The sequence below is a fragment of the Cryptotermes secundus genome, unplaced genomic scaffold (assembly GCF_002891405.2).
Source record: "Cryptotermes secundus unplaced genomic scaffold, Csec_1.0 scaffold2719, whole genome shotgun sequence".
Lineage (NCBI taxonomy): Eukaryota > Metazoa > Arthropoda > Insecta > Blattodea > Kalotermitidae > Cryptotermes > Cryptotermes secundus.
The window spans coordinates 124,047-150,503 of NW_019742042.1; the positions used below are offsets into that span (position 1 = coordinate 124,047).

The 26,457-nt window shown below is 42.3% G+C and overlaps 1 protein-coding gene and 1 non-coding gene across 6 annotated transcripts in view; both read right to left on the reverse strand.

The window, feature by feature from the left end:
* Positions 1-14,801, reverse strand: part of LOC111873019 (ATP-binding cassette sub-family A member 3) — a 96,077-nt gene extending 81,276 nt beyond the window's left edge. For 2 of the 5 annotated variants that reach the window (XM_023867379.2, XM_023867377.2), the window contains exon 1: positions 606-641. The gene's annotated coding sequence lies outside the window, so the exon portion shown is untranslated. Of the gene's footprint in view, positions 1-183; positions 331-605; positions 671-14,750 lie in introns of those variants that run through there. The other 3 variants (XM_033754922.1, XM_033754923.1, XM_023867378.2) reach the window with 3 other exon arrangements.
* A 458-nt stretch (positions 14,802-15,259) lies between these two features.
* Trnar-ucg lies at positions 15,260-15,332 on the reverse strand. Its single transcript has one exon. It is a non-coding gene; the product is annotated as a tRNA-Arg (tRNA).
* Between the last annotated feature and the right edge of the window lie 11,125 nt (positions 15,333-26,457).

Below are 26,457 nucleotides of genomic sequence, written 5' to 3' on the forward strand. Positions count from 1 at the left end.
CCGGGGCGGGTTTTCTCCGAGTACTTCGGTTTCCTCTGCCAATCTTCATTCCACCAAATTCTCCATCATAATAATCATCAGGGGCAGGCTACAACAGGCCAATCAGTGTCCGCCGTGCCGAGTGGACCCAGTTGGAGTCCACCCCCCACTAAGCGAATAGTTAAAGCACAGGAACAAATTTACCTTTTTATTTGAATTGTATGTATCCACTTCTTATTCGTGTGCCTGGGCCGGGGTTTTTTTTTTTTTTTGGTGCAAAACTCGTCCCGCGGGTATGAATAAAATTGTACAAAGAGGCCCTTCAGTAATTTTTAATCGGACAGGCCAGTCCTGAAACACAGTAATAAATACGTGAACCACCTGTTTTCACAATCAGAACCTCAGCATTTTTCCCGCTCACTATGTACATATATATATATTGTACATATACACACACAAAATGTGTGTTTCGCATGATTATGAGAATAAAAAGCGACTATTTCACTAAACGCCATTAACCGACTGATCTTTGTAACGCAGAAACAGACACTGTTCACCATCTTTCCTTTGCGCATAACAAAGTTCACTTCCCTCTACTTTACCTTTTCCACTTCTCAACGCCTTACCTCTTTCACTTCCCAGTGCTTTACCATCTCTCCAACATACTACAGAAACAAGCGGACACTTGCTGGAAACCTTCAAAGCTGATTTCTTCTTTTTCCCCTCCTCAAATATAGTCTCTCTCCCCCCTCCACTTTCTCATCCCTTACTCCCTTTCAGAATAGGAATTCACAGTTAGCATAGGCATAGTAACATGCTCAATAAGGCTGAAGGTTGTGGCTATTGGAACTGACTGGCAGGCACATCTTTATTAGTGCAATGCTATCCACTAATTTATCACCTCAGCATTTGTCAGTCTTTGTGACCATGCCGTAATCTGGAAGGTGGCACACAGCTGCTAGATGTGCTGCTTTCACACGATCCGATATTATCGGTGTCTGGCACTCCTGGGGGGGAGGGGATATCTCACGACGCTTTCGGTTGCTCAGATTAAAGTCCATCTACTCATATTACGTGAAAGAAAGTGTAACATGGTCACTTAGTAACGCAGTGAAGTCATTAGATTGGTAGCGTAGTTGGGTGAGGCACTATGCTACAAGCCGGAAGGTCGTGGGATCGAATCCCGATAAGATGGATTTTTTTTCAATTGACCTAACCCGTCCAGACAGGGCCGCGCCATAGCTCAAGTCGTTAGTCGCTGGCTTTCCACCGCGCCGGCCAGGGTTCAATCCCTGGTCTGGTCAAGTGGGATTTGTGGTGGACAAAGTGGCAGGTTTTCTCTGAGTACTTCGGTTTCCTCTGCCAATCTTCATTCCACCAAATTCTCGATCATCATAATCACCCGTAGCAGGCTACAATAGGCCAATCAGTTGCCGCCGTGCCGAGTGGACCCAGTTGGACTCCAACCCCCACTAATCGAATTTAATTTAAATCCTTCCAGCCGCACTATGGCCCTGGAGTCGACTCAGCCTCTAACCAGAAATGGGTACCAGGAATATTCCTGGGGGTAAAGGGCGGCAGGCACGAAAGGCTGACCTCACCGCCATCTGTGAGCTGACTGTCTAGATAATGTGGGAGCCTCGACGTTTCACAACCCTACGGGCCTCCACGGCCTGTTACAGGGACACCTTTACTTTACTTCACGTTTCCGGTATTCTTCTGTCGGTGGGAAATTCGGGTACATTCACACGGTACTTTTCTTCCGTAAGGTTGGCGACACAAGGTATGACGTAATGTATGTTGCTGAGTAGATGAACTTCATCGCATCAACGTCGAAAGATATGGTAGATGAATGATGAATTGGAAAGGATTTGGAAGGAAGCAGTCGGGGACTGCTACCGAAGTCCTACCGAATGTGTAAGATCTGGAAAAACCGAAGTGAACGGAGAAGTTCATGGAGGTAGGCCTTGGGGCTGCAGTGCCAAGGAAAAGAAAATGAAGTTATGAGCATGTAAGGATGTGTAAGTAAAAGTCTGTGACCTATTTCAAAGATGTGCTCTGGTATGGAAAGATGTGTTAACAACAGAGGTAAAGTAAAGGTATCCCTGCAACAGGCCATGGAGGCCCATATGGGTGTCAGATGTTGAGGGTCCCACATTACTCGTATCTAGACAATCGGCTCACAGATGGCGGTAAGGTTGTCAGCCTTAAGCGCCTGCCGCCCTTTATACCCCAGAAAGATTCTTGGTACTCATTTCTATTAGAGACTGAGGCGACCCCAGGGCCATAATATGGCTGGAAAGAATAGGTCAATTTAAAATTCCAGTGACTTCATCGGGAATCAAACCCGCGACCTTCCGGTTTTTAACATAGTGCCTCAACCAACTGCGCTACCGATTGCCGCCAACAACAGAGGGCATACCCTCTGTTAATTGGGAATGTGTTCAGAAAAGGGAAGATGGGTAATAGACACAAAGATCTGGTCAGGAAAACACGAAGGAAGACATAATTTTGGAGACTTAAGAGAATAATATTGAAATGGATCTTAAAAAGGTGTCAGGATGTGGACTGGTTTCGTTTGTCCAGTGACGGTCTCCTGTGAACACAGTAACGAAATTTTCGTGTACCTTAACGAACTTTTCGTGTTCCTTAAAAGGAATGCGATTTCATGACTGAATAAGCGATTATGAGCTTGTCAAAAATGACCCTGCACCATGGAATCAGATAATTTATACTTGATTTGAACATCTCGAGGCGTGATTATTAAGAATATCCTCTGCAATGTGACGTAGTGTATGTGGTAAAAGTCTTCCGACGTTTCGGAGGAACGTATTGCTTCTAAATCGAAGAAAAAAGCTCACCAAAGAAAGCAGCAAGCAGAGGCACCGGCTGTTTCCTTTAGCTTTCTTCGTTTATTCTTTATCCCTGAAGAAGGAGGCGAAATGTCCGCCAACTTCTACCGGGCTACACGGCATCATATCCAAGAAGATAATCTTCACATTCACCGTCACGAGATCTTCAAATACAACAGAAAAAATGTGCACTTCGCTTTATTGGAAATGTCATTTAAACATTTCAAGTTGCCCTTTCTTGCGTGCCGTGTTTGAAATTACACTCCCCTTGCTGTTGACGGACGGACGGACAGACAGACAGACGGCAGGCCGGACAGACGCTGAACTCCGGGAGAGACGTCGACTGCCGGGTGGCCCTCATCACGCGAGTCATAGTACCGGATGTAAGGTTGGATTATTTAGTTCCATTGATTTCTAGTAATAACAAAGGCAGGAGATCCACTTCAGTCTTTTGAGACACCACCAATTCGAATGTGAGCCCACTTCTTGAGAAAAGAAATTAATTAAAGAGAGTAAGAGCAGAAAACAGACAAAGAAAGAAGAAAATAATGGAATTTTCACTTCGACGCTACATGTTTCGGCCCCAGACGGCCATCTTCAGATATCTTAATATGTTACAAATATTTTTACAAATATTTTATTGAATTCTGTATTTTATTCTACACTGTCTTGGGTCGTGTTAAAATCACACGCTGTAGTCCTCTTTTAAGGTAAAACCATATAAAATCCTTTAAAGTTTCTGTTATACCCACGTTATTTTGGTGCATTTTATTTCACCTCACACGGAGTGTCGTCCATTTTCATAAACGTATGTCTGTCCAGGGTGTTTTGTCTCGGCAGTTTGCCCCTCATGTTCGTAGCCTGCTTTTCAGTTATGACTGCCATATGTCCCTGGTTTGCGTGTTTCCTCCACAGCGTGTGGTGTTGTCTTTACTAGTTACCTGACGATGGCCGTCTGGGGCAGAAACCTGTAGTGTCAAAGTGAAAATTAAAATTAAGTAGTGAAAAAAGAAATGTTGCAATAGTGACGGACGATAAATAATGGACGTAAAGATTAAATTTATTTTATAATATGAAATCTAAGTTTCAAAAATACCTACAGATACATGTTTAGTCCATTGTATTGCTTATCTAAATACGTATAGTTTTAGTACCAGTTCTATAATTCGGACTTTCACTAATTTGGACAACGGTTCGCTCCCAATTTGTCCGAATTAGTGAGGCCTTACTGTATTGTCCCTTATAATATATATATGTGCACAAGTTATCATTTACTGTTAAAGTTTAATGTTCTACATCTGTGAAAAATAGAAGATGGCAAGATCATGCTCGTATTAACTCACAAATTCCGCTTGTTGACCTTCATTCTATATTCGTCTAGGGCAGGAAGGCGTGTGGGTTTTTGAGCCATGTGTACACTTATATATAAAAAAGTAACTTTTTATATCCTCTTTCCTAATGCGGGCCTAACCGAGGGTACCAGAAGATATGAAATATACTCCATACTGTTGCAGGTACGTACGGTAGCCAAGACTGCCGAAAGGATGTACATGTAATACAATAAGAGGTTTTGCATCCTATTCGATTCCTTCGTTTTCATTACAGTAATGTACTTTAATTTCTTAATTTAAGCGTTAGTCCTTCTTTAAGTTTATGTAGCTGTACACGGTGATTTTCACAAGCAACATAACAACATCCTTGACTAAGGTAGGTTACTACTTCAGTTACAGATACAAATCCTTTTCGTTTCTTTCGTCTTCTGTTGAACATTTGAACGGCAAAAATTCTTATCGTAAATCGATATCCGTATAAGCCTATTGTTGAGAAACTTTATCAATTATGAATTGATACATTTTATTTTCCAACACTTGAGGCCCGTGATTTCAGACACACAGTGATTTTTAAGGGTTATTTTTCTATTATTTGAAAATAAAATACAAATTTGGAAGTATTACGTGTCTTGTTCTATTCGGCGATTTCACTTCGTGCTGCGCTCCTGTGGAAGAAATAAACGTTAAATTTTACCAGACATGGAGGTGAATGTCAACTGAATATTAACACACACAAGTTCGGAAAGAAGAGGATGGGGATGTAACAGAACGGAATGAGAAAGGAAGAAAAAGAATATACGAGTAACTAGAAGCGAGAAGGAAAAGAAGAGAGTCATTTGGAAAAAAAAAATTAAAATTACCACCTTTATAAAAGAAGATAAGCTATCCCTGTAACAGGCAGTGAAGGCCCATAGGGTTGTGAGGCGTCGAGGCTCCCATATTTCTCCAGACTCTCACAGATGGCGGTGAGGTTGTCAGACTTACGCGCCGGCCGCCCCTTAACCCCCAGGAATATTTGCTACTCATTTCTGTTAGAGGCTGAGTCGATCCCAGGGCCATAGTGCGGCTGGAAGGATTAAGTAAATTGAAAAAAAAATCCACCTCCACGGGACTCGAACCGGCGACCTTCCGGCTTGTAGCATAGTGCCTCAATGAAATACGCTACCGCTTGCCTCCAATTACCAACATAACAAAAGTAAAATTTTTTCTAAGTTACGTTCTTAATGTAAACATTAAACGAAATTTAAAAAATGGGGAGCACAATTTTGTTAGGACTGTACCGTCAGGGGGTAATTTATCTGTGCCATGTTACTCCTTAAGAGGCTACCATTTTGTTAATAGAATTCAACGTATATTGACTTAAGACTTCACGTTCAGCGATTTCAAGAAAATAGTTTCCAGCGAAGCTTTCCTTTGCCCTGCAATCACTAGATGACTATTTCTTACGCTTTTCATAACTCCTTATTAACACGATCATGTCTGACGCGAAAAAATGACTAGAATTCATGTTCTTAGAAAAAGACGCAAGGAAAAAACCGAACAATGGCCCAAATCACAGCTGTAACTTTCTTTGTCGTCATTTTCTAAGAAGATATATTTGCAGACCGGATAGAACAAATGCACTCAAGAAGCTTCGAATACCTGGCACAGGTATCCTGAGATGTTCCAACAGGGAGTACAGAAAGGAGATCCATATTTCAAGAGTGTTAAAAATACGTCAATTTGTTCTCTCTAGAAAACCGAAATTAACGGCCGTGGGGATTCGTTGCGCTGACGACGCGACACCCTCTGTCCGCTAAATTTGGCACTAACTTGACCGACAAGCGGCGGTCGCTCGGTCGGTATAGTTGGCTTGTGGACTAAAGCCACGGAGTTTTCTATGAAACTGTGACATACTGTGCAGTCCAGCAGTTTAATATAGTAATAGACACCTGATGATGGCCGTGTACGGCCGAAATATGTTTTGAAAGAAGGTGAACGAAGAAGTAAAGTGACTATAACGTTATGGTAATGACGGATATATATTATATGAAATAAATGATGTACTGATGAAAGAATATACTTAATACAATATTAAACTTTAAAGGGTAAATACTGGTATCATATACCCGTAGAAGAAATATGAAAGTAAAAAAGAGTTGCGTGATTAAAATACTGTGACATGAGAGCTGAAAGCCGGAATAGTGCAACCAGAAAAGATGGCCGTTGCTAAACAACGGCACAGTGAACACCTGGATAGTCAGTCATGGCTAGGACGTCATGAGTTGCAGTTGAGAGAGTTGTGAGACTATAGCCAGCCGGCAAGCACGTGAACACGGACCCAGAAGAAGCTGCATTTTTAGACGCCTCTACCAAGCAACGACTAGCGAACACTATGACAGACCGAGACTTAGCGTGTGCCACAGTGATTTGCCGAATGTGTATATTAATCCAATTATCAATCCAAACCCGTGTCTAATAACTAAAGCTTCACAATACAAATAAATTATAGCAGTTTTACCTTAAGTCTAAGCGGCCTCCGTAATCTAGGGGTAACGTTCCCACCTCATGACTCAAGATACGCGGGTTCAAATTTTTAAGGCGGAAAAATTCAGGGAACAAGTCCTCCGGGAGGGACTTTAAGCCGTGTGACCCGTGTCGTAGATTTACGGCACGTAAAAGAACCTCATGTCTCTAGGAGACCTCTGAGCTAAATTACAGGCCCTTTCCCGCCCAAGTAGTTTCCAATGCCTCTGGTGGGTGCAGAAAGCAACAAGGTACCGGGGGCCGACCTCGTTGACTCTACGGGGGTTGATGGCAAGCACCGTTACCGGTAGGGTATGGCGACAGTAGAAATTAAAAGGGGGACGCACAATGGACCAATAACTGGTCTAAGTGCATGGGGAAACCCACCCCCTCCCATAATACATACATACATACCTTAAGTCTACATAATCTAGTCCTTCGAAACTCTAAATGCTAAATTCAAGTCCTTCTAATATCGGCATTACATATGTACAGAATGGATACCAGAGAGCAGAAAGAGAGACTGTGAATCCACTCGCTTATTGCGCCATTTGTGATTAACAAAAAGTGAGCGCCGCTGGTAAGGAACAGTTTCATACACCGAGTTCCTCCCGTTTGAGCTCCCTGAAATTCTGGACGTTTGCAATTATGGATATTGAGTGCCTAAGGGAGGGAGAGATGACTTTTAACAAAGTATTTTTAGGTCATCGAGAAGGGCGTATCCCAGATTGCGCGTCATGCAACCTTTGGAGCGCCCTGACGGATTCGTTTGCTCTAATGGAAGTAACAGGATGATATAAAAATCAAATTTCCGTTACCTTTAACTTTTCTTCGAAATGTTTCATATCTTGCGTTTTTTGCCTTTCTGCGTTCATTTATTTAGAGTAATAAAATAGATGGAACTTTTGGAGATCATTTTATAAATGATTTAGAACTCGACGGTAGCAGTTCAGTTCTAGGGAGGGATATTTCCATATTTTACCTAACGTGATGTGAGCCGGTATAGCGCAGTCAGTATGACAGAGAGGTCAGAATTCGAGTCCCGATAGGGTAAAGAATTTTGACTTCTCCACGTCGTCCAGACCGGCTCTAGGGTCCACCCAATCTGCTATCAAATGGGTACCGGGGGCTCTTTCCCGGGAGTAAAGCGGCCGGGGCGTCAAGCTGACCACTCACCTCCAGTTAGTATAGAGGTCAAGAAAATGTGGATCTGTACATCCACTCCCCCATGCCTCTTCATGGCGTAGTGCTTAACGAGTTAAGCACAAAGACAAATTTACCTAATTTTCCTTTTATCTATCGAAATAATAATCTATTAAATAACTAATTAAACAGGTCACTATCACTTAGCCTTCTGAAACAAAGAGTTTATCCAAATAACATTCACAATTTCACTTCTTACAGCATAGAAAACACAGTGCATCTGCCAATATAAAGATCAGTCTGTTACTGCTGTTTAGGGAAATAATCTCTGTTAATCGGCGCACGCGGTAGCGTAGTTGGTTGAGGCAATATATTACAAGCCGGAAGATCTCGGGTTCGAGTCCCGATGAAGTCACTGGATTTTTCAATTGTCATGGCTTAGCAACGCGTCTATACGCCACAATATCACGGCATCTGAGCCCATCTCAATGTCGTGCTTCATAAATCCCTCCCAACAGTCTCTGTGTCTGTAAGTGTATTCCTCCTAGCGTTGCGAGGCAACGGCTTGATAAACACGTTCCTGCGGCAAGAAGAATTGTGGGAAGCGTCGTTTTCTATGCAGTCCATGTTGTATCAAAGGAAATTTGGCAATTAGTTATTGTTCTTAATTTGTGCTCTTACGACGAAGCTTGGGGGCCTCATATACCGTCATTTCGTAATTCATTTGTTGAACCCTATTGAATATCATAAGGGCCAAGTCAGCAAAGTAATACATTTGATTCAATCTTCAGAGCTTCTGGTGTGATAACTTGTGGAAACGCCCAATATTTTCTTACTCGTCGCAAGTGAAAGCCAATCTCTCATCCCCCTTTTCTATTATACTTCCATTTCTGACTCCCCAAGCATCAGACTAATTTTTTAATTTTTAATTTTTAATTGCTAGTGGGGTGGGACTAAGTCCCTTGTACTGCGGCCACTTCTGGCCTATTGTACCAGCTCCAGATGATAGGTGAGGGTGATTGTGGATCAATTGATGGAATGAAGATTAGCAGGGGAAACAGAAGTACTCGGAGATAACCTGCCGCAGCTCCACTTTGTCCACCACAAATCCCACTTGACCAGACCCGGGATCGAACCCGGACCGCCGCGGTGGGAAGCCAGCGACTAACCGCTTGAGCTACGGCGCGGCCATATCAGACTAATTTAGTAATGTCATTGTGCGGTGTCTTCTTGAGAACTGATAGTTGTTCAGCTGGTCAAAACAATTTTCTCTATTTACAGTAACCAGCGTTTCATGAGATTATTTCAAAGAAGTCCAACATTAGATACTTATAATGGTTATTGAATTTCTGGACTCTGTCCATCGTTCAGACTACTATAAGATGGACAATGTTCAGAAACTTAGTAACCCAAGTTCAGAATCTAGCGAGTCGAATCCACGTCTTCACAACCTACTCATATCACTAACATAAAATTTAATGTTAACTTATCAGTTGTGTCGAGGGCTCTAAAGAGGACCTTTCGCTTGAGGTTTTCCTAGCAAGGTCTCTGCATACAGTCCTGTTTCCTCAAAGCGCACTATACGCCCGACCTCTCGTTCTTCCTGAGTTAATCTCTTGCATAATATTGTGGGACTACATAAGTAAAGGTATCCCTGTACCAGGCCGTGGAGGCCCATGGGGTTTTGAGAGGTCGAGGCTCCCACATTTTCTAGACACTCGGCTCATAGATAGCGGTAAGGTTGTCAGCCCTAGCACCGGCCGCCCTTTATCCCCAAGAACATTCCTGGTACTCATTTCTCTTAAGAGGCTGAATCGATCCCAGATCCATAGTGCGACTGGAAGGATTAGGTCAATTGAAAAAAATCCAATGACCTCATCGGGACTTGAACCCGCTACCTTCCGGCTTGTAGCATAGAGTCTCAACCAACTACCCTACCACGTGCCCCGTGGGACTACATGCTTATATACAAAGATGATCACAGTGACCGCGCGGTCTAAAGCATGAATTGTCTTCGCCTGCCCGAACGCTGGGATCGTGGGCTCGAATCCCACTGAAGATGCAGATGTACGTGTGCATTTATTGTGTGTTTGTGTTGTTCTGTGTGTAGATAGCGACCTTGCTATGGCTGATCCCCCGTCCAAAGAGTCCTACCGGCCTTGTATAGATTAAGAAACTGAAGAGCTGCCAAGGGCCAAAGTGGATGTAGAGCCGCATGTAGATAGACACTTATACATAACACAGAAAAAGATTTATTGCTGTGCAGGTCTTGTATGTGTTATCTAGTTATGTGTATGTTACATCGCTCTTATTCGGTAAAAAAAATTATTGCGTACTTAAACAACTTGCAGTATTAGTCCGAAACTGTGACGTAAGAAGATTTGGTGATTTTATTCTAAGATACCACTTGCTAATTTAAATAAATTATATGATAAAATATTCTGTTTTTTGTAACCTGTATATACTGAAGCTTAGAAAATCGGGCAAAAACATGTTTAATTAATTCGATGTTTTAAAAGAGAAAAAGAAACTAAGTAAAAGAATGAATTGCGATAAAGAAAATAGAGAAAGAAAGTGAAAGATGAAAACACGAATTAATTTATTTTCCGTTGGATTTCAAGTGCCTTTTCCACTGCTACTGAAAGGCAATAACATACAACAGTTTCAGTCGTGAGGAAATTGAGAACCGATGAAATTCGGAGAATTCATCTCCGACTCTTCTGTCCATCTTGTCTGCTGTCTAAAAACAAAAGATTAAATATAAAAAACTGTAATTTTGCCTATAGTTTTGTATGAGTATGAAACTTGGTCTTTCGCATTAGGTCAAGAATATTGCCTGAGGGTGTTCGAGAATATGTCGGTGAGAACATCTGAATTCAACAGAGATAACATAATGAGACGGCGGAGAAAACTGCATCATGAGTCGTTTCATAACTTGCACTTTTCGCCACATGTAAGTAGAATGATCATGTCAAGGAGGGTGAGATTGGAAAGGCATGCAGCACGATCACGCATGGGAGCGAGAAGGACTGCATACAGAGTTCTGTTTTAAAAATTTCAAGGAAAGACGATATAAAGAATTAGCATAGATAGGAGGTAAATACTGAAATTTATCTTAGAAAAATAGGAGGTGGTTCGTTGAAAGCCATTCTACGTTTCGGAGGAGTATGTTGCCTCCATCTTCAGGGTTGAAGAACAATACAAGCAAGAAGCCAGTGTGAAGCAGATGGCAAGCAGAGTTACCCAAGATGGGAGCGACATGTTCCTCCTAAACGCCCGTTGATTTTCAACGGACTACTCTGCGTTATATCCCAGAAGATAGAATTCTTCATAACTACCTCTGTGAGAACTTCAGATACTAATTAAGTAACTTCATTGAGCTGAACCCTTCTTGAGAAGCCGCCAGTTGTGTAGCTACTCAAGAACTTCCTAGCATTTTATGGAACCCGAAGATTCGTTACAGTGTTCACAAGAGCACTCAACTGGTCCCTATCATGAGTCAGATCAATCCAGTCCATACCAATCCATCCTAGCTCTCTTAGATTCTTTTTAATATTATCCACCCACCTACGTATTGGTCTTCCTTGTGGTCTCTTTCCTTCTGGCTTTCCCACCAATATCCTATATGCATTCCTCTTCTCCCTCGAATTGCAAATCCTAAATAATATAATTTGTCTACAGTCAGGAGTTAGTAATTCCAAGCCCAATAGTGTAGCTCAATCACCCTTCTCTGATATGATCACACAGCGCTGCTTTTTCCATGGATAAGATATTCTGGCTAACGGCATCACCCGAGAGCACACATTTATATAAGAAGAACAAACGGTTGAATCACTTTTGGTGGTAGCGTAGTTGGTCGAGGCACTATTCTACAAGCCGGGAGACCGCGGGTTCGATTCCTAATATGGGCACTGGATTTTTCGATTGGCCTAATCCTTCCAGCTACACTGTGGTCCTGAGGTCGACCCAGCCTCTAACAGAAATGAGTACCAGGAATCTTCCTGAGGCTAATGGGCGGCCGGTGCGTAAGGCTGAAAACCTAACCGCCACCTGTGAGTCAATTGTGTAGAAAATGTGGGAGCCTCGACGTCTCACAACCCTATGGGCCTTCACGGCCTGTTACAGGGATAGCTTTATCTTTACATAAAAAATATATCGGTTCTCTACTATGGGATATAACGTGTCCTCTTTTAATTCAATTCATTTATTATTTGGGGGAAAGCCATGAAACCCCCCAGTCAAGATGGCCGAACTCCGGACCGAGCTTAGAACCCACTCGCTATGAAGTCCGGCGGTTTGACGGTTGCTATATTGTGTTGTCGGAACCTTTCGGCTTCAGCTCATCCAGACTACAAACACAGGAATAAGCTATCATATTGTTTATTTAAATGAATAAATTGTATAAATTTGGGATAAAATAGTAAAAGGTGAAGTTGATCCTGTGCTTAACTAATTAAGCATTACTCCCATGAAGGAGTATGGGGGAGTGGATGTATAGCTCAAAATTTTCTTGACCTCGGCACTAGTTGTAGGTGAGTGGTCAGCTTCATGTCCCGGTCGCTTTAGCCCCGGGAAAGGGCCCACGGTACCCATTGTATAGGAGGTTTATTGAACCCCAGAGCCGGTCTAGGCGATTTTATAAGTGAAAATTTTTTACCCTACCGGGACTCGAATTCCATCCCGCAGCCAGTCGCTATACCGACTGCGCTATCCCCTCTAATTGCATTATTATTTACGAAGGCACCGAACTTCATTAGTATGACGCATGAAGGGGGACGAGATACACACCGCATTACACAAACAATGACGTAAAGGGAACGGAGACTGCGACAGGGAAAACAGGACAGGATATGACGTGATAAATTAAATGGTTAAGTCTGTCCTTGAGTTTGCTCGGTGCACCAAGATACACAATAGGTGTAACATTCCAATATCCGCATAATTAGGGTGTGCCGACAACTCTTGTGTCCTGGAGGTAACGTATATCATTTTAATGGTATTCTTTTGTCCTTCCATGAAAAATACTTAATAGTATCTCGATTATGCCCCAACCGAGTCCTTCCAAATCCTTTCCAATTCATCATTGTTAATTATCCAACTATTCGACTCTACTTAAATTACATACTGAAAATGTCGTTAAGAAACCAATGAAAGGAAGGCTAAAGGTTCGGCCACACGGAGCGCTACGTACGCTATGTTCGCTATACGAACAGAAAAATATCTCCCTTTATTGCCTATGTGACTGGCCACAAACTTCCATACGTTACGTACGCTATGTTCCTTATGTTAGCTGCGTCGCAGAGTGTACACAGCGTACGTAGCGTACGTAGCGAACATAGCGTAGCGCTCAGTGTGGTCGAACCTTTAAGTAGGCATAAGTATGGTAATGAGGTTGTCGTACAATAAAGGACTTAGTTCATAGGCACAAGTGTCTAGTGTTGCAAAGATGGTGAAGTCTAGGTGGCTCTAATGGTGTGGGAATGTGGCTAGGATGGAAAAGTCAATGTATAGATAGTAAAATCTATGGGCTCGCTATCTCTTAAGTAGGCCATTTGTCACGATTGTCCTTATTTTTACGGACTCGTTTATTCGTGATAGAAAAGTGGTAACCACAGCAAACACAATTTAGGGATTCAAATGAAAAGTTTCAAAATACATACAGCAGTAACTGTAAAGGTAAAGGTAACACTATCCCTGTTAACAGGCCGCTCCTACATTTTCTAGGCAATTGGCTCACAGATGGCAGTGAGGTCAGCCTTACGCGCCGGCCGGCCGCCCTTAACCCTAAGAATATTCCTGGTACTCGTCTCTGTTAAAGGCTGAGACGACTCCAGGGCCATAATGCGGCTGGAAGGATTAGGTCAATTGAAAAAAATCCAATGACTTCATTAGGAATCAAACCCGTAACCTTCCGGCTCGTAGCACAGTACCTCAACCAACTAGGCTAGTTCATGCCCCCAGAAGTAACCATAGCGACACAAATTTGGAATTTAAATCAAGGTTCTCAGAAGAGCATGCAGTAGTAACAATAACAACACAACTTTTGGATTAAAAGCAAGATATCAGAATACTGAGCAGTAGCACCTAGAGCAACGTAATTTCGGAATTCAGATTAAGAGTCTTGGAAAATCATGGATTGCTAATCACTATAATAAAAGTTCAGTATTTTTCGAATACAGTAAGATCTCGGTAATCCGGCCGTGCGCTAGTCCGACACGTCCAGTAATGCAGCATCAGGCGCCAGACAGGCGTCCGTGACCTTGCGCAGGATTCTAGGGGCAGCAGAAGCTGACTTGTGTCTAATCGAGCTTGACAAACTGATTTATTTCTACCCTCGCTAGTACACAGTGTTTCAGTTCTGCACTACTATACATTCCTGTACAGTGCTTTTCATACAGCAGTGAATTTAATGTGTGCTGAAGATGTCCAGTTCTGACAAACTTAAATATAAAACGTTAAATGTTAACTCGAAAATAATTAAGAAACTTGACAAAGGCGAATAACTTATTAATTTGGCTAAAGAATATAGTATTTGACGTGCTACGATATACATTTGCATGTAATCCGTCGTTTTCGGTAATCCGGCGGTACCTTTGTCGGATTACCAAAATTGTACCGTACAAAAATATCGATATACGAACAAATATGGAATAGTGAACTGTATTTTTAATCGCCCAGTTAGCATTATTCATCACATTTCTCTATCAGAGCATAAAGTTGTACATACTTTCATTAGCACTTGGATTTAAAGCAGGAACTAAAAACTAGAATTTTTAAGTCAACATGCGAATCAAAACTTTCGTAGCATAATGAATATCACAAGAGTGCAACTAGAGATTAATTTTCTTATTCTTAAAAGCGTCAGCAAAATGTATTTTTCGTAAAGGAAAAAGTAATATATGAGTTTAAAATGTGACATAAGATATATCTTTATACATACTTCGTTCCATGCGTGTTGATGGCAGTAATGGATTCACTTCTGCAATTCATAAGGGAATATTCGACAACAGTAAACTAGTCTATGCGCTCAAATGTGTATCACTCAACGAACCAAGCAACTGACCCGAAGCGCAATCGTTGCGTAATATTTGTAGGCGTCAACAATTATATCGCTCCCACAGAACACCGCCTTGCAAGTAAGTGAACTTCGTAACGCAATTCCAGTTCTTAAATAATTACGTGTCAACACATCTTCTTCCTTGAAAGGATGACTGTGAAGTGTGTGAGTCTAAATGCCAAGCAAAACCCACCGTAACATTTCAGGAAAAGGTTACGTATAACAATAGCTTCTGACATTTTAGTACCGTAGCGACCCCTTTCCCACTTCAGTATTTACGATATACATTTATTAGGCACTAAAACATTATAATAAACACTTAACACGTAATAATAATAACACTCTAAGATATCACTACCGTTTCAACTACAGGATAAAGTTAAAAAAAAATTCGACCGTGACAGGACTCGAACCTGCAATCTTCGGATCCGAAGTCCGACGCCTTATCCATTAGGCCACACGGTCTCGGTTGTTGTTATGCCATTGGCTCTTTAATATAGTGTAGTCAACTTAAATATTGAATTACTGCTTTCACCGTAAGATGGCAGTGACCTTCACATATGTTAGCGCGACTGGTGGCGATTACGAAAACTATTTGCAATAATGGTTGTTGTGTCTGCAGCAGTCGTGTCAAGTTAGAATTGCGCATGGCTATAACAAAACAGCAACACTTTCACACTGTTTCGGGATATTGAAAATATCTTATGTATAGCTCTCTAATCCATCGGTCTTATGTAATACACTTGAGTTTCTATCTCATACGCGTTCTCCGAAATGGAATTTCCGATATCATTTACTCGTAGATTTCCATAGCCGTGACAGTGAAGAATACTATACCTCTTGGTACATGATGCCGTGCAGTTCGTGAAATTTGAGCGGATTACATGGCGTCAGAACCCAGAAGATTGCACTCCTCCTTAAGTTTGTTAAGAACATGGTGTCATTGGGGGCTGAAGAATAACGTCACTATTGTACAGCTATGAAACCTTGTTTGGTTAGATCTTCGAAAAATTATCCTTTTGTCTAGGTCGTTTTTGTATGGGATGCCAATTAGCCCTACAGTTTTCCCGGTTTGATGCGTAGGGATTCTCCTACAGAAGGAGCTTCGCAGCGGCTTCAAAAAGAAGATGAATAAAAAGCAATATTATTGATAATTTGTGCAAATAATATTAAAACATATGATCTAACATATGCATTTGTAAATATCAGGATATTGTTCCGGCAAGCTTCTACCAGACTACACGACGTCACATCTCAGAAGACTACTCTTCACAGTCACCGCCCTCAAATTTGTTACTAAGTATTAGAACGTCTAAATTCATTATACTAACTAACTAACTAACTAACTTCCTTCATGGAGCTGAGCCCTTCTTGAGAAGCCGCCAATTGTGTAGCTACTCAAGAACTTCCCAGTATTTTATAGAACCCGAAGGTTCATTACCGTGTTCACAAGAGCCTTCCACTGGTCCCTTTCCTAAGCCAGATCGATCCAATCCATACTGTCCCATCCTATCTCTCTAAGAACCATTTTAATATGGCCCAACCACCTACGCTTTAGTCTTCCTAGTGGTCTCTTTAATTCTGCCTTTCCCACCAATATCGTGCATGCATGTCTTTTCTCCCACATTAGTGTTACATGTCCTACCCATCATATTCTCCTTGACTTGATCATTCTAATTATACCTGGAGAAGAGTACAAGTTATGAAGCTCCTCATTATGCATTTTTCTCCAACCTCCTGTCACTTCATCTCTCTATGGTACAAATATTCTCCTCAACACCCTGTTCTCAAACACCCTCAGTCTATGTTCCTCCCTTAATGTCAGAGACCAAGTTTCACACTCATACAAAACCACAGGCAAAATTATAGTTTTGTATAGTTTTTACTGTTTACACAGCAGACGGGAAGGCAAAATGTTCCGATCTCACTGGTAGCAAGCATTAACCATGTTTAATCTACTCTTAATATCCTCATGAATCGAGATTTAAGTTTCGTGATTAATACGCGCACAACTTTGACAAATGCGCTTGGTATTGTTCTCATAATAAAGAGCGATTGTTTCCACAGATAACATTTAGAAGATGACAGCGGCGAAGATTTTGACGAAGGACAGACCACTCCCTTTGTCAGAGCGGACGCGTCCAAGAGTGTCTCTGTGCGAAGACTATTACTGACGGATTCGAACTGATAATGGGTGAAGTTGCTAGTGATGACGCACACGGGGACTGCTGATAATAACTGACATTACTAGAATAGAAACACGCGGTGGCGTAGTTGGTTGAGGCACTATGTTACAAGCAGGAAGGGCGTGGGTTCAGTTCCCGATGAGGTCACTGAATTTTTCAATTGACCTAATCCTTCCAGCCGCACTATGGCCCTGGGGTTGACTCAGCCTCTAACAGAAATGTGTACCAGTAATCTTCCTGGGCGGTAAATGGGAGGCTGACGCGTAAGGCTGACAACTTTATCGCCATCTCTGAGCCTGTTGTCTATAATATGTGGGAGCCTCGACGTCATAGACCTCAATGGCCTGTTACAGGACTAGTTTTAGCTTTTTGTACCTTCTTTTACCTAGAGACTAGTTTCGACATACAATGTGAACCGAGAGAGATCTCGCTGAACACGCATGTCTCAATGGTAGCGGTTGCTTACTCATTGTCTGACGTAGGCACATCGTCAGAGATGATTTAGATTAAATTCCATCTTCTCGGATATAACCCTGTGAAGTCCGCTGAAAGTAAACCGACGTATCGAAAAACAGCATGAAGCAGATACCCACGTCATGCTGGTTTTTTATTTGGCTTATTCTTCGATCCTGAAGATGAAGGTAACATGTTCCTTCGAAATGTCAGTTGATTTTCAGCGGACTGAAAGGCGTTATACCTGTATTTCAAAAGACGAAACTTTTAATAACTTCAGATCCTTCATGATTTAGAGACACATCAAAATTTATTTTGGGCCACCATCGGCTCATGCTCCATAAGTTGGTGAGCGCTTACTGAACACATGTTACTGTGTAAATAACCACGCGGTAATAAAACCCGAACGCTCGACGCCATTAATGCCAAGGTTCGCCATTTGACACGATCCTGAAGCAGCGCCACAGACGAGCGCACAGCAGTTTCCCATCTCACCTCACTGGTCTTCAAATTTACCGCTTTTGAAGTGATTTCCCACTAGTAATTCCATCCTTCGGTGAAAATCCCTACACAGGCACAAATAAGAATGATGAAATGAGAAAACATCTTAAGTTCTGAGATGTTCAAGGCAGTGACTGCTCACATTGTGATCTTCTGTGTTGTAACACCTTATAGATTTGCCGTCGTATACCGCGGTTTCGGAGGAATATTTCGCCTCCGTTTTCAGTGTTAAAATAGAAGTGAAAGGTCTATTGTTATATAAGCGAGTTCAAGTTCAAGGCCATGTCACTTTACAAATCACATTCAGTCCATCTTGATGCGGTGCCCCTCTTCGGGCCCCAAATCGAAGGCAAATTCACGGAAACACTCTCAGTCTTTCTTGGCGAAGAGCTTTTGAGGCTTATGACCAGGGACTGGATTTTGATAACATGTCATCTTTTTTTCCTTGTATCCTATGCGATGCTCTTAAATATATAAATCTCGGAGATGAGCTGCTGGTTACAGAAATGTAAATTTTATAGGTAATTTTTTGTCATTTTTTTACATTTTTAGGTTTAAGGTCATTTTGTCATCTTTGAAGTAATTTTTTGGTAAATTTTTGGACTTTTTAAGGGTATTTCTTGTCATTTTTGGCCATTTTAGGGAATTTTTCTTCATATGTTTTCGGAAATGTGATAACGTGGAAGCGAAGTGTTCTTTCTTTTCTCCTTTAGGTCATTTTTCTGGATTTTTTCGGTCATTTTATAGGTCAGTTTTTAAATATTTTCAGGTCATCAAAATCCGGGTCCTGTTTATGACACATTTAAATTTCTGGACTTGACAACTGAAGTGGTTTGTTGCCCTCGGGCGCCATATATGACGAGGGCACGAATCTGTCCGTGTCAAGAGAACTGTAAGATAAATTTTCCCCTGTACTGTAAGCCCAATAGACCACGGTAGGTCGCGGTACAAGGGCCGAGGAGGCCTACCCCTCATACATTCATTCATTCCCCTGTACTTAATTAAGCACCATGCCATGAAGACGTAAAGGAGAGAGTTGCTGTAATGCGCTACCATTCTTGACCTCGGCACTAGATGGAGATTTGTGGTCAGCTTCACGTCCCATCCGCTTTACTCCCGTGGATATAGCCCCTAGTACCCATTAGAGTGTAGGCTGGGTGGATGTTAGAGGCTGTCTGGACGCTGTGAAGAAGATGAAAGTCTTTTGTGCCAGAAATCGAACCCTGGAGAGCCTGTCGCTATACCGAATAAACTAACGGTCTTTGTCATATATACATACATACCCTAGGCATAGTACGTACAAATTTACAAAGATGTGGCACATGACCGGGTTTTATTATTGTGGCGTATAACCCGTTGCTAAAAGCTGACTCTACAAATATCAGCCGTTGCTAGGTAATGCTCTCTCGCAAAAACAGAGGAGGCGTCATGATAAGTGATGCGTACAGCCGTTGCTATGTAGCAACCGTAGCATACGCGTGCGCGGTGACGTCACACATCAATAGATGATGCAGGTGGTCTTCTCTGTGGTTCCGCTCCGAGGCTATATGACTCGACGGTGTTCTGTTCAGCGAGTGAGTACAGAGCAATTGAGGGTTCAACTGTGGAGTGTTAACCAGTAAGCAACAGAAGCGGAAGAATCTCCATTGCTAAGATTCGTTACCAGGAAACGTCTAGTAAAGACATTGCAGAGGGACAGCCATTGTGGAGAGCTGTTACCAAGTAAAAAATAATTAATATAGACTGAGAATACTTGAGTGTGGAGTGATTTGTAGTGTGGAAATCAGTAATAGTGTAATAATTATTTGTAGTTACGACCTGTAAGTGGACAATAAATCTATTCACCAATACTAACCCTGTCTATAGTCACTAAAACACGTGACAATATTATCGCAGGTTACTAGGAAGTTGGTAACTGAAACCCACGCGATATGGGAGAGATAAAACCCGACAGGAAAGGCTGGAAACTGTGACTAGGAAAACGGCCCTTTTCGGAGCCACAGTATTCTTCATCGCTGCTATGGGTCTGACTGACCATCTCACCCTACATACGTCAACCCTGACGACGGAGACAACATATTTCTCCGAAATATCGCATAGGAGACAACAGGGTGTCACTACTCAAAGATCGCAACCTGAACCCACTTCAACATCTAACGAATTTCTGCGTCGACCTGAATTTACAGATAACTTAGCCAAACTCCTAAACACATGTCTGCATTGCATTCAGGTACTTCAGTCATTGTCTCCGAGCAGTGGCAAGTACAAAGCATAACTGGTGTTTTCATTTAACTTACTGTACCACAATTCAACTGGTTATGGGGCGTATTTCTCACCGCAGAGATTACAGTTCAGTTCCTGGTCACTTTAATATGAAATTTGCAGTGAAATAAGTGGCACTGAAGAATTTCCACAGTCATTTACGATTTTCCCCTGCTAGGCATCATTCCATCATTGTCTCATATTCATGCATCAGCGCCTCCTGTCCAGGCAACGCGTCATTTTCACAGTACTTTTCGGTCGCGCGAAATTTCTCGTAAGAAACGCATAATCGAAAATCTGAAAGGAATGAATATATTGAAAATGTTAATAAAACTTCATCCTATTTACACAGTGAAGAATTCCTTGGCTAGCTCAGGGATTATCAGCTTTTCGAGGACTATGTTCAATTGATGTTAGCTAAAATATTCCAAATTAAATTTATCTTCATAAGGATACACATGTTCTTGGAAGAACAATATTTTTTGTTGAAATATAAATACAATATAAAAACATTTCGGTAACTAATATTTTAGACGTCCTGTGGTTCTCCTAATTTATCTTTCTGATGTTCAGTGATGCAAGCAAAACCTGTGGGGTGTTCTGTGCCTTGTTTACGGGGGTAGAGGTAGAATTAAAACGCCTAAAAGGCATGAAGGAGGCCTTCCGCTTCTACTGGCTATAGTAATAAAAGCATATGAAAGGGGCGTGACCAAGTGATTTATGTAATCACATTGCTCTTAAGAGCTGCGCAGGGAAAATTGAGACAATAAAAAAGAGAGTTACATGGTAATGCATACAAATGACTCAAAATGTAAAATGTAAAATAGCAGCCTACGTGCAGGTCCGTAGTCGTTCTCTTTCGGGTTTCTTTAAATAATTTCATTATGAAATAATTACTGGATATTTATTCATCTCTCTATGACTCTACAGCCCTTGAGGATCTTGGCAAATTTTTCACTTTCTTGAGCCTCTACACAGTCAGTAGGACTCCTTAGACGTGAGGTCAGCCCGTAGCAAGGCCGCTACCTACACGAAGAACAGCATAAACAAAGAATAAATGTACATAGATATCCATGCCTTGAGTGGAATTCGAACCCACGATCCCAGTGTTCAAGCAGTGCGCCTCCTGTGATCAGCAGACATTTATTACAATTTTCAATTTACCTAACCCTTCCAGCCACACTATGGCCCTGGGTTCGGCTCAGCCTCTAACATAAATGAGTGTCAGGTGTCTTCCTGGGGAATAAATGGCGGCCGGCGCGTAATGCTAGCAACCTCACCGCCATCTGTAATTCGACTATCTACAAAATGTGGGAGCCTCGACGTCTCACTACCCTAGGGTCTCCACGGCCTGTTACAGGGATAACTTTTTCTTTTATTTTTAACGGTTTATAAATTTTACATTTATTAAGTAAATACATATTTGACCATTAATTACGCCAGGGTAGTGAGTTGTCTAAGGTCGCATTGCTTTGTCTTGCGCTGGCATGGCGATGTGTCTCAGTTGCTAAAGGCGCCAGTTTGTCGCCTCCTTGACAGCTCTGTATAGCCACGAGATTTCGAACTTGAAGTTCGAAGGCGACGCACCCTCAAGCTGAATCTGTTGCACATGTCGAAAGGGGCTTGTTTTTTCTGTGCGGTCCGTGTCGAAATGTTATACGCAGGCCAGATGAGATTCGACAGTTGGAACAATGAGTTAGTTGTGAGTCAGTCGCCAGTCGATAAGAACATGAACACGGAAGCTGAGGACATTATTGAATCCGTCAACAGGCAACGACAGGTGAAGATACAGCAAACGGAGAAGACTTCATGTGTGCCATGGTTACAACGATCAGTGGAGTGAGCTACCTCAATGAGACTGTCGTAGTTATTTGTAGTCACGGATCGGTAAGACTTCAATAAATCCAATTACCAATCCAAACCCCGTCTATAGTCGCTCAATCACGTGACAGTATTAACCCATATAACCCTGAAGGGAGAGGAGAATGAAAAGTGATGTGTTCGGCTACATGTCTACTTATTTAACAAGAACTCTATAAAATGCTATGGAGAAGTGGAGGTATGGCACCATTCATTCTTAATCTCGTCAGTAAATGAATATTAGTAGACAGCTTTACGACCCGGCTGCTTTACCCCTGGCATCCACAGTGGTAAGATTCCAGATGGTTCCAAGAGCTGGTCTGGAAGTTGTGAAGAGAAATATTCTTAAATAATCAATACATCCTTTCCTTCGACTTTATCTTCTCATATTTTTTTTTTTCGTTTTCGCTATTTTAAAAATTATGAAAATTTTCAGTGAATACGTACCTGATACTAAATTTCATAAAAATTGGTCAATGAAATCTTTAATAATGTTAACTGTAGTTTAATACGAGGACACGCCTAGCAGGTCAGTATAGCGGCAACGATTGTATTCTAGAAGTTCTCCGTTCGAATCTCAGCTGAGACACTGGCTACAAAAATTTATACTCTTCGTGGTATTCCTCAGTCCCTGCAGGCAAATGCCAGTACAGTACGTTCAAATCTATAGGCTTATCTGAGACGCTGCCAGCATCGTAAAATAAACCACAATATATGAAGACAGACAGACGACAGAGAAACACATGCAACACGCTACAGCGGCTTCAGAGCGCTGCCTAGCAGTGACGTCACTAATGTTTTTAATCTGGTTAAAGGAAGTTTTCGGCAGAAAAAATTAAATTATACGCAGATGAGTAAAAAGATAAGGGTGGATACGCCCTTTCCTATGCCCTATCTCTGAAGTTTATTCCCCCCATAAAAACCTGTTTATTTTGAAATATAAATCATTGTTAAATACGTCATGCAAACCATTTAGACTCTCGTGTTGCTGTTTCCTGGTCTTATCAAGGCAGTCTTATTACTGTACAAATTTACATATTCCAAGGGATGATTTATATTCCTTACTGAAATACATACAGAGAGCCGGAATAGCGCAGTCAGCACAGGAACTGGCTACTGGCTGGACGACCGGGGGGTTCGGATCCCGGTAAGGTTAAGAATTTTCTCTTCTCCACGTCGTCCAGACCGGCTCTGAAACCCACCTAGCCTCCTATCCAATGGGTACCGGGGGCTCTTTTCTCGGGGTTAAAGTGGTCGGGGCGTGAAGCTGACCACTTATCTCCAACTAGTGCTGAAGTCGAGAACGTGAATCAATACATCCATTCCCCCATACGTCTTCATGGCGTAGCGCTTAGTTAGTCAAGCACAGGGACAGCTTACCTTTACTTTAACTAAAATACACATATCCGAATATTCTGTCAGTTTTAATAAATAGTACTGTTTCTGTCTTGTTGGACATGACCACACATATATCATTCTCTAAATCATCTCCCTGAGTCGTTGCTTGGTCCCTGCGATAAATTTACTTTAAGCCATAACTAACAAATACTTCAAGGGAAAGGCGGCCGGAGCCACAGACTTTTCATTTAATGTTAGGTGAAGAATATATCTTCGTTGCTTAGTGCTTAAGTTTAGAGAGAACTTTACTTTTCACAGTAACCAATATATGTGGCCGCGCCATAGCTCAAGCGGTTAGTCGCTGGTTTTCCACCGCGGCGGCCAGGTTCGATCCCGGGTCTGGTCAAGTGGGATTTGTGGTGGACAAAGTGGCGCTGGGGCGGGTTTTCTCCGAGTACTTCGGTTTCCCTTGCCAATCTTCATTCCACCAATTGCTTCACAATCACCCTCACCTATCATCTGGGGCTGGTACAATAGGCCAGAAGTGACCGCAGTACAAGGGACTTAGGCCCACCCCACTAGCAATAAAAGAAAACAATATATGTCTTCAGGTGAAAGTGGCCGAAGCCACAGACTGTCCATTCAGTGTGAAAGATAAATGGATCTTTACCTACATATAGCCTACACATCTTCGTAGCGTAGTGCTTAAGTACAGAGAGAACTTTATTTTTTACTGTGATCAATTCATATCTCGAGAAAAAGGTGGCCGAAGCCATAGATCAATACAAGATTAAGAATTATTGGAGCTTTGACTCCACGTCCCCTATAAACATTCACGGCATAGTATTTAGCTTCACCTTCTATAAAGCAATAAATAGCTATCTCAGCGTTACTGAAGAAAGCAGCGTCACTTCCGTTTGAACCCCCCTCTGTAGCAGCAATTCGTCAGTGCTGACAGGCTGCAGTGAAGTGGAGCGTGTGATGGAATGAGCACCAGGACTGCCCACATGCCAACCACAAAGCGTCGCGACGCGCGTCACTGACCCTGCTTCTCAAAACTGCGCGAATATACCGGTTCGATGGTTTCGGTGTAGTTGAGTTGAGGATATGTCGTAATATCGCCGAGCAGGGGCTTTCAAGATGTCTATTTTGTTAAGATCTGATATTCTCACGGCTGCAGCAAGATTATTTTTCTGAGGTGTTACGCCCTATAGTTAGGTACCTATATATACCGTGGCATATCTCAGGAGGTTAGCACCTGCCTTCCCACCTCGGCGGCCCGGTTGGATCCCAGGTCAGGTCATATGGGATCTGTATTGGACAAAGTGGCACTGGGGCACATTTTCTCCGAATACTTCGCTTTCCCCTGCCAATCTTCATTTCATCAACTGCTCCACAGTCACCATCATCTATCATCTGAGGCCGGTACAACAGGCCAATAGTGGCCGCAGTACCCCCCCCCCCCCCCCCCACCCCNTGAGCCCCTTCTTGAGACGCTGCCAATTGTGCAGCTATTCAAGAACTTCCCAGCATTTTATGGAACTCGAAGTTTCATTACTGTGTTCACAATAGCCCTCCACTGGTCCCTGTCCTCAGTCAGATCAATCCAATCCGTACCCTCCCATGCTATCTCTCTAAGATCCAGTTTGGAGTAGAGTGGTGACTACCAGCTTCCCAGGCCTAGCGGATAAGAAGCTAAGAAATACTTTGTGTATAAGGTAGAGAATGTCATGTACCCCATTCCAAGCAAACATCACACAGTTTTGCTGAACTGAAACACTTTTGTAATGTTGCTCAGGCTACAGTTGTGCGCCGGCGCACTGACCAGAGCGGAGCCGTGTGGCACTGAAAGTAAGACCCTTATATGTCAACTGTTTTACGATGTCTGTGAACACATAATTTTTACTCGTATCAAAAGTTTTAATAAAAAAGGGGAAAAGTGAAGATAGGGGGGGGAGATATGTTATCAGATATCCTTCATCAGGCGAGAGGCACACGCAGGAATAGTCCACGGTCCCATAAAGAACTCTTTAACTTGACACCACGGTCAGCTAATCCATTTCGCTTCAACAGCTGGGCCAGACAGCAAGCGTACGGCGACAAACACGTACAATCCAAACGTGTTTCTACACCAAAAGTACTATCTTCCGGTATGTGACGCCGTGTAGTCTGGTAGAACCGACGTTTCGGAAGAACATGAAGCCGAATTTTTTAGGGTCGAAGAGTAGGCACAGCTAGATACAAGCTTGGCTTGCTTTACTCTTCGAGTCTGAAAATGGAGTCCGTACAGGTGATCACAGCTCTGCTTGCTGCCTGCTTCATACTGATTTCTTGCTTGGCTTATTCTTCGACCATGGAGATGGAGGCGACATGTTCCTCTGAAACGTCGGTTGACATTCAGCGGACTACACGGCTCCACGTCCAAGAAAATTTATACTGTACCACTGGGTAAGGTTTGTTACCATGAAGATGGAGGCGTCATGTTACTCTGAAACGTCGGTTGACTTCCCATGGACTACACGGCGTCATGTCCCAGAAGATTTATACTAGATCACTTGGTAGGGTTTCATTGGATATGACGTCTTGAGCTTATGTATGGTAATAAGGTGAATTTTAAAGGCCGCTTGGATTGCTTTCTTTAATAATGTTCCGACAAGCAGTGCTGTAGAAAGCACAGGAAGTAGGTGCACAGAACAATCATCAAACCGGCAGTGGCGCGGGGATCCCTCAAGTTCTATACAGCCTAACCCGGTGCACGGCATAATAAGCAAACCGTAACGTGTTACAAGGACAAAGTACAGAAAACTGTACTTCATCCTCCTGTACCAGTTAATCATTATGTATGTATATATTATGTATGTATGTACGCGGGAAGTCAGTAACTAGGCTAAAAATGGATATAAAACGTAAAACATGTGATATTCGAACTCAGAAAAAAACATTAATATCTCGATATATACTTCACAAACCTTGATACATTTGTCCCATCA